The 18,018-nt window shown below is 38.6% G+C and overlaps 1 protein-coding gene across 1 annotated transcript in view; it reads left to right on the plus strand.

Annotated features, from left to right (window-relative positions):
- CTDP1 (CTD phosphatase subunit 1) overlaps positions 1-18,018 on the plus strand; it is a 113,788-nt gene that overhangs the window by 77,641 nt on the left and 18,129 nt on the right. The gene's annotated exons all lie outside the window — the stretch shown is intronic.

Consider the following 18,018-nt stretch of genomic DNA (forward strand, 5'->3'; position numbering starts at 1 on the left):
TTAGAATTGCCGGAATCATCATCCTGTAACACAAAGTGCTAAAAGTGCAAACATGACTCAGATGTGTGTTGTAGCTTCTTTCTGCTCTCATAACTGGACTCTGTTCTCAGTCATAAGAATTTAAGCTCCAATAGTTTTTCCTTAATGGAGGATAATGTAAGTAGTAGGACTTAAGCAACTTATTTACATTATTTTAACTTTTGTGGTCTTTCTTCTAGTGCACAGAGAATGTATAAGAGAAGTGGCAAAAACCACCAGAGAATGCGATATATAAATATTCATGAGGAGATTTTGACAGGGGTAGCAAGGTTGCTGTGTGTCAGGGGTTTATTGGAGAAAAAGCTACATGGGAAGCTTGCACAGGCCTTTTAGTTTATTGTGGGTATCTCTAATCATTGAGCATCTTCAGAAAAATGTTAGTCTAAAAGGTATGAGAATTTAATCTCTCTCAAATAGCTAGAAGAAAAAGTCCGTCCTAAATGAAGTTTGGAAGAGGAAGGGCAAGCCAGTGATGAATACTTTTAGAATACCATTTGAAGCAGCAAGGCATGGTGGTGGCATGTCACTGTTAATTCATCCTAATGCTGTGATGTTTTGTTGTGTAGAAAATGCACCAAATTCTGAAAAACAAAAGGCAAAAATAATTGTATGAAGAAATATTTCTTAGGGTTATTGCTAAATACTATTCCCCACGTATGGGTTACGATAGAGCAAGTACATTTGTAATTAACTTTTGCTCCATATAGGAAAGTTCGTAAGTAAGCTTGGCAATACTTCTGCTCTCAGAAGCCACGTAGAGGTAGTCACGTTGTTGCTAGAATAAAGTCTTTGAGCAGCTTCTTAAGTAACTTTTCTATTTTTGACCTTTCTACCTCTTGAGAGTTTCCCTGTCAGTTTGTTAAATTGCATCCAGGATTGAACCTGAATGGAGTGCTGGAAAACATATTCACAAAGTGCTGACCCAGTGTCTGCTAGGCAGGAAATTCTGCGTGATAGATAGAAAGGAGCCTCCGCCCATCATCCTCATTCCATTTAAGTTTGAAGTTTTAAATTGATGTTTTTGTTGTCAGTCAGCATTGTATGCGCTAAAGAGATACCGTACCAGAGGGGTAATGCAAGAACAGTTGCTAAACAGCAGGATTAAAATCTCCAGGAGCTTAATTCACTCTAACACAAATACTAGCTACAGTTTCTGAGGGCCACGTTTCTAAAAGATAAGTGCTATACAAGCATATACGTCCCAACAAGATCTGAAGTTTCCGTTCTGAAAATTGGAGTCTTTGTGGTGTTAGGAGCATAATGAGGCTGAAATTGTATTTAATAATTTTCAATTATTTCTGCTCCCTCATATAGCCTGAAGTCACATGTTATTTGTTACCATGATCACCATCACCTCTTGGCACATTAAGAAAACAGACGCTTTGTATTCTAAAGGCCAGTCGCAACTATTCATTACGTAAATCCACCCTGGACCAGCTGTTTAAATCATTATTTTGCAACTTGTTATGGTCACCCTGATGTCCATATTTTAGTTATTAATGTTTCCGGAAAAGAAAAGACGAACAAGAGGAAGGCAGTCCAAATATAATCCAGTACTCTTATGTTCTGGCTCAGCTCATTCTTAGCAGAGATGAGGCCAGCAGAGACAGTAGCTTTCTGGTAAGCAATGCTCCATTGCTCCATTACACCTTTCCAGTAGTTACTGACACTGGAACCATAGCACTTAGAAATCTAGCACTTCTGTTTAATGTTAGTCCTCAGTCTTGAAATCTACAGCATACCATGATCATTTCTCTGGTTGGTGGCACTTCTCAAATTCTCATGGATGGAGAAAAAAAATAATCTTTGAGAAATCTGACAGCTACTAGGGGAGGGGAAATGCAGCATCTTTCCTACATCCATTTACTTTTATGACTTTTGGTAGCTACCATGCAGGTAGGTTGCAATTGGACAGCCACGAGATGTTTTAAAATCCTAGCTGCTTATGCAACTTAATAAAATGCTTGCCTTTATCTCACAAGTGTCATGTTAAAAGGGTACTGCATAGACCAAACAATGAATGCGAGTTTCATATTGTGTAAAAAGATGAAATAGAAATTAGTAAATTTTAAAAAATAGTTGTTTATACCATTCACATTTGATCAGCCTCTTGTGATTATGACCTGCATAACAATAAAATACATTTGCAGCTTACTTTTCTTTAGAAAATCTGAAGGAGGTAAACAAGTTCTTATTCTTAAATAATCTTGATCTTTGTGTAGTTAGTATTTTTCTGAGATGCTTCTTATCTAATTTTTTTTAAATAAAAGAATTGCTGTTTAGAGCTCTGATCCAGCTTTTGGTGAAGCAAACAGGAGCCTGACGTCAGCAGGAGCTGGACTTGAGCCCTGTCACAGTTCTACTAAAATTTTCTACTTGGAGTGAAATTCTACTTAACGTAGTTGAAACATGTCACACATGAAATTTATTGCTGTAAGTTATGAATAAGGAGTTATAAATCATGAAAGTGCACAGGTGGTTTTTAAAGTGTTAGTAACAATTAATGGTGCATAATATGAAAAACCTTTTGAGACTAGTACAAGTAGAATTTGTTCATAAGAGAAACTGCATGTTTAGCTTCCATAGCACGGTATATACCTAGCAACAAGAGGTATCTCATTAGTTGGAATATTTCAAGCCTTAAGTTGTCACTGCACGGTTTGCTTTATTTTTCAAGTGTATTTTGATTTCACTCTGCTGTTTCCACTGAGACTTGAGTGATAGTGAACACATTTGCAGTTCTCATTTCCCCTTATCATCTTAAACATGCATATTGTGAAGTAGTTGCCGTAATAATGTGTATTGAACAAATATATTCCATATTAGTATGCTTTAATACTGGTCTTTGTAGGAAGAGGAAAAATCAGGTGAAAGGCTGTGGCAAATATTCAAAAGAATATATTTGGTAGAAGGATGGACAGGCACATGAAACAAATAATGCTGTTGAGAAAATCAGTCCAGGAGTATGTCAAAGGCTGGGGTTTAGCCTCTTTCGGTTTGTAGATCCTGGAAATTTGTAGTGGAGATGTGAAGCCCTGTATAAGTGTGCTATGCATCTATTGACTTACCTATTTTCTGATGCAGAGCAGACTTTGAAAATAGTTAGTGAAATCCTTCAGTTGTATTACTGAAGCTAGGAAATTGAGTGCACTTCATTTAATAAATTGAAATGTTGAAGGAACTGGGGCAACAAAACAGAAATTTGAGATGTGCTGTCTCTATTGCTGTCTTCCAGTGGCATGGCATATAGCTGTGGCATGTGGTCTTCTATAATACACTTAAAATTTCTTTTAAGATATTGGAAGTATTTAGTGGTGAGTGGGAGTTAGCAGGGAAAAAAAAAATCACATAATACTAATTTAGTTTCCGAGTACTTATGTTCATGTGAGATGCTGAACTGATAGTCCAGATGAACCCTTCCATTTCTGTGTTCGTATGTTCTAGTACAGGCTTTGCAGTCAGGTTCTAATTCTTGAGGGAAAGGACGTGATGGGAATCCTCAGATTTTTGAAGGATAGCTCGTGCTGCAAACGCCCCAGTATCCAGTACCTCTTACGTGCCTCACTTGTGCCTGAGGAATTGCAGTCCAAGCAGAGTGCAAACAGTGCTTTAAACAAGGGGAAATGAGCCCAGCAGTGACACTGAAGTAAAAAATAGTGCAGTTCATTTACCTATGCCATAATATTAGTTTTCATAGAATCAACATGTTGTAATTTTTAATAACTTTTAAGTAGGAAACTGAACTGTTGTAGCAGTATTCTATCTGCTGTTAATAGTCACTGTGATATGGAGAGTCTTCCTTGGAGGTCTCCAGCTTCTAATAACCTTAAGGGCTTGTTATACTGTGGGAAGTTGTGGAGAAGTAAAGGAGTGCTGCTCGGTTGCGGGAAAGACTATTTGGGTGTTGGGACTACTGAAAGCTTCCAGGTCTCGTGTGCGAGGCCTCCCTGAAGCACTGAAGACCTGTATGGATTTTTCATTTCATTTTCATAGGTTTTGTTCAGGTTCCCAGTGCACTGTGGTTTGGTTTTGGTTGGTTGTTTTTTTTAATAAACTTCTTTCTGAATGCTCTCAATTCATAGTGCCAAGGCCAGTGCTTTTACAGTGTTTAGTTCCAGTCTTGGTAATTTCAGCTTGTGTAAATCTGGTGTAAGGGCTAATGGTTGCTCTGCTGAGAATTTCTTTACTTTGGAATGGAAATTTCAGTTCTTGTGTTAAGACATGTTTTTCTGCTAAAAAAGGAAGTATTCTCCTCTGCATAACTAGTGAGAAGAAATCTAATAACTAGAAGTGATATCTAATCTATGAACAACAAAAATTTCTTGCAGTATTTAAACTTCCTTTATAAAAGTGTAGCTCAGTGAAATGTTTTCTTTAGCAAAGCTTCTTACTGATAATTTCTGCATCAATCCCAAGTAGATTATATTTTTCACTCGTAGAGCAATTGTAATTTTAAGAACAAATGTGTAGATTATAAAAGATATATATGAAATGGTACTTTATGCTTGGACTTAAGCTTATTTTCAGAACATCTGAAATGCCTTCTGCTTTTGTACATTCACATTGTGAGTTTCTGATATGTATTTCTTACTGAATTCAAGAAGGAAGCTTTTAAAGTTATTTTGCCACAGAGTGGTATTGATCTGAAGTCTTTCAGGGAGCCTCCAGTCTTTGAAACTCTACATAGAATAAATCTTTGAACTCTGGTTGAACGAAAGCAAATTATTTTACTCGTTTTGGCTGTCTGATCAGAAAGAGTCTGCATATTAAAGCTGTCCTTTGAGTTCTTCCAAAACAGGTTTTGTCAATGTGTCTATTCTTGGTTGTCTTAACAAATGAGAATAGTGGTTTAATTTAAAGTACGGTTGTGTTATGTGATTCACAATGTAAGGTAAAACTTCAGCTATCTATAGAAAGGGCTTGCTAGTTCATAATCAAGGAAAACTGAGCTCAGAGTCTCAGAAATCCCTCAATTGTCTTTTCTGTACCCATTTACTAGACTTTTAAAAGGAACAGTGGTATTTCGATTCTTCTAAGTGTTTTATTTTCTTTCAGATATAATAGCACTTCCTTTCAACAGCCACTCTGCTAGAAGACAGAAATTATAGTTTTGCTTGCTTTCTTACTGCCAGAAAAGACTGCTGCAAACTCCTGTGCAGAATTTTGTTGATGACAGCTTTTACGCTAATTGAACCAGTGTATTCACTGTCACTATAACTTTGTTCCAGTTCCCAGTCTTGAGACACTCAGCTTTGAGAATCTTGGGACCTAAGTTTTTACAGCTCAGTGTTTCCGAGGCTGTCAGCCTTGCATTTGTTATTCGTAGTCACCTGAAATTTTTTTCAAAAACAATTTCAGTGACAATCTATTCAAAACGTATTAAGGAACTAACTGGTATATGGTCAAAAGTCTTGTTGAAAGTACCCTTAATAGTCAACAGCACATCTCAAATATAGCTGACAAAATAATTGTAGAAATTCAAGCATTTTGCCAAAGAATAGTGGTCCTCTGTTTTCTTATCCAGGCAACTGATTGCATTGTTTCTTGAGTAAAGCCTTAGTGTTATTGCACTGTATAGTCTCTCAGAATTCCTCTCTAAATGGTGCCAGTATACTGTTGATTTGATTTTTACAATATAGAAAAGCTGAAGATCTAAATTTGGAAATATTGGTGGTTTAAAGTCATCTTTTCCTGCCTTCTGGATCACTTGCTGCATCAGCATAGCTCACTTAATCGTCAAGCAGTCTGTCTGGTACAGAGCTTCTCTGTAAGGTCACCCTAGACAGAACACACTGTATGAAGTGTTTGGGTGGTTTAAGATCTCTGCGTGGAATTAAGATTGCTGGAAGACTTCAGAAAGCAAATACAGCTCATTTATTGATATTGGCAATGAGATAATGAATACCCAATCAAACAAAATATGTTTGGTAGGAGCAGCAGCTCATTATTGTTCCTTGATGTAATTTGGTAAGTAAATGTAGTTTTCCTACTTGAATACTACATTTTAATGAGCATCTCACTCCATTTTAGTATGATCCAGTATGTCTCCTCACCAAAGGAGGAAACCCACTCAGCCTTTGAAGACAATGAATAATCATTGAGTAGGGAAAAAAAAACAGACCTAAACTCTGCAGAATTAAAGATCCTTGACAGGCAGCCACCTCCTCTCCTAGCTGTGGGAAAAGCGGATTTGTTTTAAGAATTTGCAGTGCTAGGTGGCATTTGTCAGCTTGAAGGTACTTCTCTGGAAATGCCTGTTCTTAAGGCGGAGCAAGTAAAGGAAGCTCAATATAGATGATGTGATGGCTCCGATTTTATAGATTGTTACGCTTCTGAAGTTTCAAGTTGTTGGGAAAAGTTTGAGTTTATTTCACAGAGAACAGCCCAAATTTGTCTCTGTAGTTATTACCGCAATTAGCCTAATTTCCTATAAATTCAGTCTAAAGCAACATTCTAAATTGAGCATCTGGGACAAGAAAACATGCTTCAGGTTAATAAGAAGATGTGATTAATATTTGTTTTATATAACAGAAAATTCTGATTAAAAATTTTGCAAGGTTGCCACAAGTACTTTTTTCTTGAGTTTAAAACTTAACTCATATGGGTAATACAAGACCTGAACTAGCTAGCATGTTTCAAGTCTGTACAGTAGTACTCTTGTGAATAACTGGCTATTCAAGAGGGGTATTTTGAGGCATTACTTCTACCAACTTCCTTTTTCCCAAAAGTGTTGATTGAATGGGCATTTTTGTTGTTTCCTGGTGGTACAAATTTTTCCTGATATAATGATAGTTCTCATAGTTACAACAAGCTAAGTGTATGTTTAAATGATTGAATTCCCTTGCATTTCTATCCGTTTGGAAGTAAACAGACTATTTGCTTGTAGTACACATAAGCAATTAAAAAATTACTGCAGCTTCAGTTAGGTTTTTTTCCAGAAGCAATGGTAAAACACTCCAGACTGAAATCCAGGATCAGCTTCTAAAGACAAGTGCTCCTGTTGGCAGCACATCTTGCTGTTTTCACATGGGCCAGCTGTTCTGCAGAATTTTAATGTCACTTCTGTTTGGAAGTGATTTTGATGAAGGCTCTAAGAAGGAAGAGGGCTCTGGGCATGCAAAGCATAATTTGCTTCTGTACTTAAATATCATTATTGAATGAGTGTCCACTGTAAACATTAAAGATAAGTTTCCATTTAGGAATATTTTTAATTGAAAGCTCTCCTGTTATCCAAAATTTCTACACAACAAAATCAATACTGGGGCAATAACAGCTTTTTTAAGCCATTTTAATTAAATAAATTTGTTTCTTCCAAAGGTGACTTTTTTTTTCCCCCTTATTTTTGGGGGAGGGTTCCCCCCCCCCCCCCAAATGTTTCTAGTCCCAAATGCTCTACTCTCTGTGCTGTGTTGAAGCAACAACTCGTTTTAACTGTTTGCCAGCTAGAAAATTGTAGATCCTGGTTCCAGAGGGTTGAATAAATAGAAACAAACAAACAAACAAAACAAGCAGAAGGCATTGATAGATCCTTAAATTAAACAATCAAATCAAAAACATACAGGAAATGAGTGTTTGATTGTTGATACTATAGGTTTTTTCTTCTCACAGATATATTTTTGAGCTTATATACATTTTGTCCTGACGAAAACTTGATATTGAAGTATTTATACTGTATCTGTCTGCCTCTACACCCCACTTATTCACACTGTTTGACTAATATGTTAGAATCGGAATATATTCCCAGAATATTCCTAATTAACTTTATTTAGTGTTGTAATGAAATGCTTATGGATATAAAAGTAACTGCTGATATGCACACAGTTATCTTGTGAAAATGTATTCTAGTGGTGTGAGGAGGTAGGCTGCAAAGAGTTACCGCATAATTATTAAACTGCAGCCTGGTAAAGATTTTTTCATGTGGGGCAAATATCTAAAATACTTATTCAACCCAAACTTTTTGCTGTTGTACCACCTAGAAATCACACTGCTGTAGTGCCTATGAGCCCATTACATTCAAAGTCCTGGACTTACTTAGCTTAAAAGGGCTAAAAAGCAAACTGGGCAGAAAGGCTTTGGCAGGTGATAAGTTGTTATGATGGAAGGCATTTGTCTTTGCAGAAATGGTCTTCAGGTAAACATTTTAATAGGTGGGATCAGTAGCATTAAGTTGCCTGACACTTCTTTCTTGCATAACTCCCTTTTACTGGCTTGTAACTTTGCCAGACAAACTGCTAGAGCTAAAATACTCTCAGACGTGATCTGTGCTTCACACTTCATTGCTTTTGGAAAAATTAAGTAAAAAAAAGAATCAGCCATTTAAGCTGGGGGGAGAAAGTTAAAAAAAAAAAAAAAAGAAAAAAACCACACTAGCTTTCCAGTATTGGAAAAACTGTTCGTGGCTTGGTGACCCTTGATTTTTTGGAGTACTGGATTTCAGGTGACAGGTTCTGTGTGTATCAAGGATGTGCCTTTTTCAGTCCCTCTTGAAAATTGTCCAAATAGGGCAAAGTTCCGAGTATGCGTGTTTCTCCCAACAGTTTGTTAAGCACGTGTTAACCCATCCTTATTCACATTTTATGTGATTAATAAAGTATTCTGTACCAAGTATTTCCTTCTGGAGAAACTAAAAGTACTGTAATCCAGAATACTTTGGATTCTCAAGGTGAAGATGTATCCTAAAAAACAGGAGTCCTTCAGCTGTAATCTTTGTCTGATTAGATTAGGATCTCATTAGTGATCACCTTCAAAGGTTCATTGGGATTGCTTTAGGCAACTGGAGAGCATCCCATCAACATTTAACCACATTCTTTAAGTAGTAAGAACGTTATTTCTTCTGGTAGTTGATACTTTTGTTTCAAATATACTGTTAGGGTTGATTCTCAGCTTTTTATCTTTGTGTCTTTCTCAAGTTCCTGGTAAAACTGACCTCTCCAAATTTATGTGTATCTGAACCAGTCATTCTATCCCCCCCTCTCCTCAGAGAAAAATAGCTGGTTTGAGGAGATAGTTTATTTCACCAACTTTGAATGTCTACACCTAGTAAGGTAAATCTCGCCTTTGGTACTTCTTGTATCTGTTTTAAGGGATAAAAATTTGTTTTTAAGAGCAAACCATGCGAAGGATAGCTATACTTGAAAAATGTAGTTATAGCCTATGCTTTGTTTTGTTTGAGTAGCTTTGTTTCATGAAAAGTAGATTTGATTGAAGTGAAATACTGTCCAAGCTCTTAAGTGATTCCTTCCCTATAGCAATCTTGACGATAAAACTTCATTGTATACTGGTGAGTTATTCTAAATGTGTCTTTACTTGTTGATCTGTGGAGCTTTAACTAAAATTTGAAAATTTAAGTGGATTTTTAAGCAGAAAAGTTCGACAGTATTGGAATGTAATTACAAATGTCTAGAGAAGTCACTGACAAACTCAAGCATTTTATATTTATCAGTGGAGAATTAAAAAACGCAGAAGGAAGGATCAAGAGAGCTGGAAATTTTACTTGTAAAATTGCACCTACTTGCCAGCATGCTTCTGTTTATCGCCCCACTGATTATCTTTAAACTAGAGTTCTTTTTTTCTTTTTAAAGATGCCAATCGTATCATTAGACAGTAAACATCCTTCTAGAATCATTCTTATGCTATGGCCTCACAAATAATATATATAACGGGTTGTGCTTCATTTGCAAGTGTAAGTAACATTGCAGTTTGCTAAGCCAGTCTTTCTCTTGAAGGACTGTTTGAAGACTTCTACAATAGAAAAAATAACTATTTGAATGTCATATAAGTCTGTAAGCTTGCATGCATATTTTCACCAAAATATTGCCTCTAAAATTTCATTTTGATGATATGGAGTGTTACATTTTACCTGTGTAAAACAGAGAAAAGCAATCATCTTAAACAACTGCCTGAAAGAGTTTGATGTTTAAATTTTGCCATATATTGCTCAGTAGACTTGAATCATTGTAGAAGCAAGCCTGGAGGCTTCTTAACAAATCAGGAAGAATTTCCACTTTATTTATATTATGTAAAGCTTTTTTTGTTTGTTTTAGTTGTCATTGGTCTGCTGTCTTTCAGCCTGTGCCTGACAGTGCAAGTACTGTAACAGTGTGACCAGAAATATGGGGAGTTCTGCCTCCTCATTAATGAGGTTAAGCATCATCAGTTTTTCTTGTAAAATGCTGAGTTATTCTGCAGTTAATGTAAAGCTATTACAGAATATAGTTGTTAAGCTGTTTTGCCAGAGAAACTGCTTGCTTTTTTCCTTCTGATTATTAGAACAAAATGGAAGATCCAGCATGACTTCTGCCCCGAGGAAGCTGTCAGCTGCAGGCAGTGCCTGTCTCTGTGTTTTCTCAGGGGGCAAAGGCAGAGCAGGGCAGAGGGTTTGGTTTGGAGGTGGTTTTTTTCCCCCACCATGCAAGATCATTTTGTTAGAGTAAAACTACTTTTCATGTCTGCAGCAACCAAAACGGTGAGGCTTCGTTTGTTTCTCGTGGCTTGGAAAACCAGTTACTATGCTGACCCCTTGCTGCTCTTCAGTGTCTCCTCGTATCAGAAGATTAAGGGTTCTCTTGTGTTCAAATGAAGTATTGTTATGGGCAAGTCAGTTAAATGAGGGGAAGGGAGTATGTCCTGTGGGGAGGGACTGCAGAAATCGATTTTTCTTTTTCAGCATAATATTCTGACGTTTTTCCACTGGGAAGACATCTACCTTCTAAAAAAGCTACCAGAGTTTATCTGGAACGTAACTTTTTGCTCTCCAACAAGGTTTGTCGGGCTCAGTGAAGAGGGTTAATGGTGTGAAGGGTCCCACTAACTCCTTCGGTCCCTGGGCCATCCCTCCCACCTCCTCAGACAGTATTCAGCCTTTTTTAGAGTACTGTTCACTTCTGTTTGAAGTCTGCTTTTGTTCTGGAGGTTTTTTCTTATCTGGGCAGAAACACTGCTTCCTTTTAAAGGAGTACAAGGAACACAGATGTGGTAAAAGTCAGTAAGGGATTCTCTCTCTAGGTCTACATTTCAGGTGACTTAGGGAGTTAAATATGTATTTCTATGCCTGGTTTATAGACACACACACCCCTCCATGAAAACGTTGAAGGATCTTACAGCTTTACATTGATGTTATTCTTCTATTTGAAATATATATATGCTGAGAAAATCAGAAGCTTTCTGAATTTGGCCAAAATACATGCATAGAGAACTTAGTTTGAAAATAGTTTTTTGTTAAAGGTTTAAGGTGTTAATGTAACATGCTATTTCAAAGCTACTTTACTGATTGAGTTGTCTTTTCTTAAGATTTAGAGAAATCTTTTTGACCTTAAGATTGAATCATGTAGCTCTTTCATAGACAATATTTGAAATAATGGTATTTGCAAAATAGCAACCATATTCTACTCGTTTGCTGTGCCTGAATTATGTCTTTTAGCTAACTTGTCTTTTTCTTTGTCGGATGCACAGGAGAAATTATAATGTTTCATAGACTGCTTTTCACAGAGGGTTCGAAATTCCATTGCTGTGAAAGGATTATACCCGATTTGCTCTGCTTTGTTCTGTATAATCTTCCTAGAAAATTTTTACTAACAGAAAGGTCTCTGTAGGTCTTTCTGTGCCAAAAATTTGATTTTCAAGAGGGTTTTTTTTTCAATATTAAATTAAATTAGGTCTCAAATCTGCTATAATGAGTGCCCTGTAAAACTAGAGGGTTGGTTTTTGTTCCTCCTTCTCCAAAGCTATGAGGTATAGCTATGGTATGTTATGCCTGGGGGACTAACTTTAAACCATATGGAAATGTTGGGTTGAAAATGGGTATGTGTTAGTTTTATTGGGGTTTCGCAGCATTGTTGTGCCGGTAGCAGGTGAAGGTGCAGAGGAGTGGGTTTTCTACACCCTTGTAAACCCACAAGTTGATGGAAAGATGCTGAAAGTTATTGGTATGTAGATGTGGTCTAAGGAACATAAATGTGTGGTGCTGTTTTCAATAAGCTATTTTATTTGATAGTACATTAAAAAAAAAAAAGTCAGGCATGCCTGACTAAATTGATTGTTTAAGGAATATTACACTTCTATTTAAAAAAGAAAGGAGAAAAAAAAACCTAAAATAATTAATTTCCATAAATGAAAAGTATCTGGGAGATCTGCCACAAAAGAGGACAGCAGTGTTAGAAAGGGAGGTTGGCACTGAATGTTTTCTTTTTAGGAAGACTGAATGGCGTGCTCTAATACAAGTAAAAAAAAACCTCAAAATTATCATCTCAGTGAAAAATATTTTTCCTCTTCATTTGCTATTATATGCTATCTGATTGAGGGAACTGTTCCCCAGGGGGATTTTTGAGATATAAGCTATACCAATTTGCTTGGTTTTTAAAGAGAAGTTATCTTTCTATTAATATCTTAAACCTTCAGAGCTGGTCTGTGTCCTTCACTTTTAGCTTTTGTGTTTAGTTTTCTTCTGCTGCTGTGGTAAAGAAGTTTTTTATTCTATTCCTAATTTAAAGGAAATAAGCTTTATGATCTCATATGGAAAAATTAATTTGGACAAGTCTAAAAACTCATAAATCATAAAGCGTAGTTTGAACTACTCTAGCTGTGCAGGAAGCAAAATTAGCAAAAGCATAAAATAAATGGATGTATGATTTCTTTTAAATTTCTTCAGAAATAAATCAGAGAAGAAACTATAGCACATGTAGTGGTAAATGTTTGAAAGAAGTTGTAAGAAATGAAGAAGCAGTCTCTGCGTATGTAGTAGGTACCCAGCTCTCTGCAGAGAAGCAAATGGTGGTAGTAGGCACGCGCTCTGGTACTTAGAGATTGTGTCTACATTAGTGTTTTAGCCCAGGTCAGGAGTGTGCCTTTGCAGCAATGCTTTGGTGTGCTTCCCAGAGGGGTCCTGGAGTTCACCCTTTCCTTTAGGTCAATCTAAGCTGGGATTTAACTCCCGGGAGCTTTCCTGCTGTGCTCCAGCCGCTAGCGCACCTTCAACTCACAGGCTGAGCTTAGAGCTCGTCCAAAGTAAAACTCTATTTCTGTCTTTAATCAGCCGTATGGCCCATGTGCATGGATGCCAAATGTATTTTCTAGGTAGATACAGTGTCAACAGGGCAATAGTAAATAAGTCATCTGGAATATTATTCTGTTTAAACTTTTGCATGCTTTCAGGGATGGATTCCTTTTTTTATCACTTTTTATAGTCTCTTCTATCTAGACAGTGACCACAATTTTGTATTATTTCTTCTTGATCATTTAAATGTTGGGACATAGCAGTGCGCTGCTTTTTGCGCTGCTTGTATTTTAAAATTTCAAGTGGTAAATTACTTATTATAAGAGTGGCACTGATGAATGGCAAAATCAGCTATATAACCAAATGAATGCATGGCTTAGTTTTTTATAAAAGCACTCAATTAAGGAGATGAGACATTCATATCTTCAAGCTCGTTAATGAATTTAATGGCCTAAATTTTCAAGCTGTTACTAAAAATATACCTACTACAACTTCAGTTAAGTTGCAGATTAAATTACAGTTGTGTTTCCAGCTGCTGATTAGTCTTGTTGGTACACAGTGTGCATATGGGTGTCAATAAAACTGTAAGAAAAATACTTGAGAAAATGAATCTGAATATTCAGTAAGTTGAGGATATAAGTGGTTGCAGTTCACCTCAGGGTTTTTTTTAAAGTTTTGTCTCCAATTTTACAGTTGGCTTTATTCCTATAATATGTTGTCTGTAAGAATCTACTGTCATCCAGTTACGCTGAAAAATTATAATTTATATTAGAAAGTCTTCTCTTGGCTATGTGTATGAATTGTATTTACAGCCTGCAGGAAGACTTAAGGGTGAAAAGCTGCAATAATTAAAAGTCAGTTGTCCATAAACTTAGTTCCTGGTTAGGATGCTTACCTAGGAAGGTGAGCAACCCACCAGAATTTTGATGTACCCATCTGAAACTAGAAATCAAATTCACGTTGTCTGTACATAGATGGGCTTCTAAGCAGATGACAGCATTGCTCCAGAAGAGAAATATCTGTCACAAATAGTAGCCATATAAGTGATTTTTGTACAGCGAACTTGTAGAAGATCCTAGAATTTGGGTAAGGCATGAAACCGGACCTAAGTCTGAGATGGCAAAGAAATTGAGAATCAGTACTTCGCTCGTTCATTCAAATAAATGCCTTGCACTCTTCCTGTTACCAGACATCTTCTGTATCAGAAACCAGCTGGGCTGTGTCTTGAGATGAGAAAAAGACTACTATAACATGGCACATTTTTATAGTTATGCTTTTTTTTGAAGTTTACTTTTGGACAAAGCTTAATTATCTGTAATGTGTACAAACACATTTTGTTATAATGTCAGGGAAGAATCTAAGAGGCAGTTTATATTGTCTTCAGTTCTAGGTATGTGAGCTGCTGCTGCATTGAGAAAATCAGAAAGCTGTATTTATTCACTCTGTTCACTGGAGAGTCTTAGTCATGAATTACCATAAACTCAGTGTTTTCAGTGGTATAGTGTTGTGTGTTCTTGCTTGAAATTGTGTTTTATCCACATAGAGAAATGTAGGCACAAAACTAGATATTTGCAAGAGAAGTCCAGATGAACAAAGGGAATGTTTCACTTGGAAAGCAAGCTCCTTGGATTCTGTAGGAAGTTGTTCCAGAAACTTTGAGTAGCCCCTGAGAAAATTTTCTCATTTTCAGAACTTTGCAAGGAACCCCCCTCCAAATTCAGAATGAGGACAGATAATAGTCTGGAAACTTTTCCAGCCACAGGAAGCCATTCCTGTTTTCAGTCTTTTCCGTGGTCTTCTGGTGTCATGAATTGTTGGAGGAGAAGGGATTCAAATTTTCAGTGGGTTTGCAGAGATAGGTCTGTTAATATCTTGTCTTTATAATGTATAGCCCAGGTTTGTTTAGCTGTAGTCCTTTTCTTCCCTGTGAGAGCTGATGCATCAGTCTGTAAAATACTAGAGACTATGCAATGATTGGTTATGACTGGCATATCCACATCTGGGAAGTATGTAATGGATGAGTTTGAGTGGTATTTGAGGCAATGGAGGATGAAAATGATGACAAAAGTAGATATCATTATAGCAAGTCATCTAGCTGTCTGCCCATCTCTGTGCTCTAGTGTTGTGGTGGAGACAGGACCAGCGTGCTGCTGTTTTTTCCAAAAGATTTGGAATGTGTTTGGGTGGAGGACAGGGAGAACAGGCAAGGGCAGTGGAGCGCCAGAGGTGAATACTGTCTCCTTAAAGTCTCCTGGCCCTCAGATGGGTGCCAAGGTGCTCAGCACTGGGAGCATCTCCCATAACAGGGGAGATGAATTATTTCATATCTCTGCAGGTCTAATCTAGCATTTATCGTCAGTCCCTTCACATGATCATAAAGTTTCTGGTGTTTCATGACTGAGAAACTTACGTGTAAGTCAGGAGTTAAAAGGGCTAGAGAGGCAAGGTGGTAGTGCTGCAGTTTTTAGTATCTCCAAGGATGAAGCCTCAGCAACCTTTCTGGGTAATCTCTGCCAGTGCTTAGTCACCATCACAGTGAGAAAGTGTTTCCTGATGTTCAGATGGCACCTCCTGTGTTTGTGCTTGCTGCCTCTTGTCCAGTCACTGGGCACCACTGAAGAGAGCCTGGCTCCGTCGTCTTTACACTATTCCTTCAGGAATTTGTACATGTTAATGAGATGCACACCCCACACCCCGCCCCAGGCCTTCTCTTCTCCAGACTGAACAACCCCAGCTCTTTCAGCCTTTCCTCGTAGGAGAGATGCTCCGGTGTCTTAATCATCTTTGTGGTCCTTCGTTGGACTCTCTCCAGTGTGTCAGTGTCTCTCTTGTACCAAGGAGCCCAGAACTGGACACAGTACTCCAGGTGTAGCCTCACCAGTGCTGAGTGTAGAGGGGAAGGACCACCTCCCTCCATCATCCTGCTGGCACCACTCCTGCTGCAGCCACTAGCCCTCTTTGCCACAAGGGCACGTTGCTGGTTCATGAACCACGCGTTCAACTTGGTGTCCACCAGGAAACCCAGGTCCTTTTCCACTTTTTAGCTGGTCAGCACCCGCCTCGTACAGGTCATGGGGTTATTCCTTCCCAGGTGCAGGACTTTGCACTTCCCTTTGCTCAACTTCATGAGGTTGCTGTTGGTCCATTTTCTCCAGCCTGTTGAGGTCCCTCTGGATGGCAGCATGGCCCCCTGGCCTATCCACCACTTCTCCCAGTTTTGTATCATCTGCAGCTTTGCTGAGGGTACGCTCTGCCCCATCATCCAGATCACTAACAAAGATGTTAAGCGGGACTGGACCCAGTATGGACCCCCGGGGTACACCGCTAGTTACCAGCCTCCAACTAGACTTTGTACCACTGGTCACTACCCTTGGGGCGCGGCCACTCAGCCAGTTTTCAATCCACCTCACTGTTAATCCAGCCCATACTCGAACAGCTTCTCTATGAGGATCTTACAAGAGACAGTCTCGAAGGCCTTAGTGAAGTATTCTCTGCTTTCTCCTCATCTACCAAGCCAGTCATTTCATTGTAGAAGGTTATCAGGTTGGTCAAGCACAATTTCCCCTTGGTCAAGCCATGCTCACCACTCCTGATCACCTTGTCCTTCATGTGCCTGGAAATGGTTTCCAGGATTAGCTGCTCCATCACCTTCCCAGGACCGAGGTGAGGCTGACTGGCCTATAGTTCCCTGGGTCCTCCTTCCTGCCCTTTTTAAAGATAGGAGTGACATTTGCATTCCTCCAGTCATCATGCATCTTTTCCAATCACCATGATCACTTAAAGATTGAGAGTGGCGTTACAGCGGCATGTGCATCCCATCAGGGCCCGTGGAATTAATGTACATCCAGTTTGCTTAAGTGTTCCCTGACCTGATCCCCTGCCACCAAGGGTACATCTTCCTTGCTCCAGCCTTTCCCCCTGCTCTCTGAGACCTGGGACTCCTGAAAGCCATTCTTGCTGGTAAAGACTGAGGCAAAGGTGGCATTAGTACCTCAGCCTTTTCCATGTCCTGTGTCACTGGGTCCCCTGCCCCATTTAGCATCAGGCTCATGTTTTCCCTAGTCCTCCATTTGACACTTACGGTACAAGACTTTCTTGTCTTTGATAACATCAGCATCTCACCTCTCCTCGTTGGCTCCTCCGTTGCTTGGGTTCAGTGCTGTGCAGTACTGTTGTAGGCATTTGGGGCCACACTGTGCAATGAAAGAGTAGGGAACACGGGGTAAGTATTTGAGCAATGTAACTAAGAGCTAGACACATAATCATGGACACTGAAATGCTGAAGCCGAGTTAGTACAGTACGAATTTGGGTACAGGTCCTCCAACACAACTTCCAGCAGGGCAGCCACTTTTAGACAGCTTATAAACCCCCCAGAACTGAGGTGGCTCCATGCAGTACAACTTAGATGTTTCCAGGAGGATGTTTCCAATGTGCTATCTCTGTGAAGGGTTTGGTTTGGGGTTTGTTTTTTTCCTTTCCTTTATTCCACTGCTTTTTCATACATCTGAGAACATTCTCTGGAGTTGCAGTACAGAAATCTGGGGTCTTGCAGTGCCCCAGCTTCTATCAGTGGATCTAAATTTTGCTTGATGTTTCTTGCACTGTGCTCCCACTGCACCTGATAATACTTGAATTACCTGAGTTTTCTATTGTCAAGGATAACCCAGCTTATCCCATGATACTGATCTGATCTTTGTATATCTTGCTGGAAGGAAGGGGAGGGAGATGACCCTCAGCACAGAGTCTGGCTGCCCCTGGTTTGTACATCTGTAAAACTAAGGAGCAATGCAGTTGTATATGTTCTCTGGAAGGACAGTTTTCTGTAAAAATGTTTGATCAACAGCAGCCAGTTACTAAAAGCTGTTCCCAATAAAAATAGCTTTCCCTAGGTGCTATTGACATAATTCATCAAAGTATGGAAGAAAGGAAGGGAAATGTCATATTCTCCTCAGTAGAAAAGCTCATCTTCCAAAAGAGGTCGACAACA

This window comes from Haliaeetus albicilla, chromosome 21 (assembly GCF_947461875.1).
Source record: "Haliaeetus albicilla chromosome 21, bHalAlb1.1, whole genome shotgun sequence".
In the NCBI taxonomy this organism is placed as follows: Eukaryota; Metazoa; Chordata; class Aves; order Accipitriformes; family Accipitridae; genus Haliaeetus; species Haliaeetus albicilla.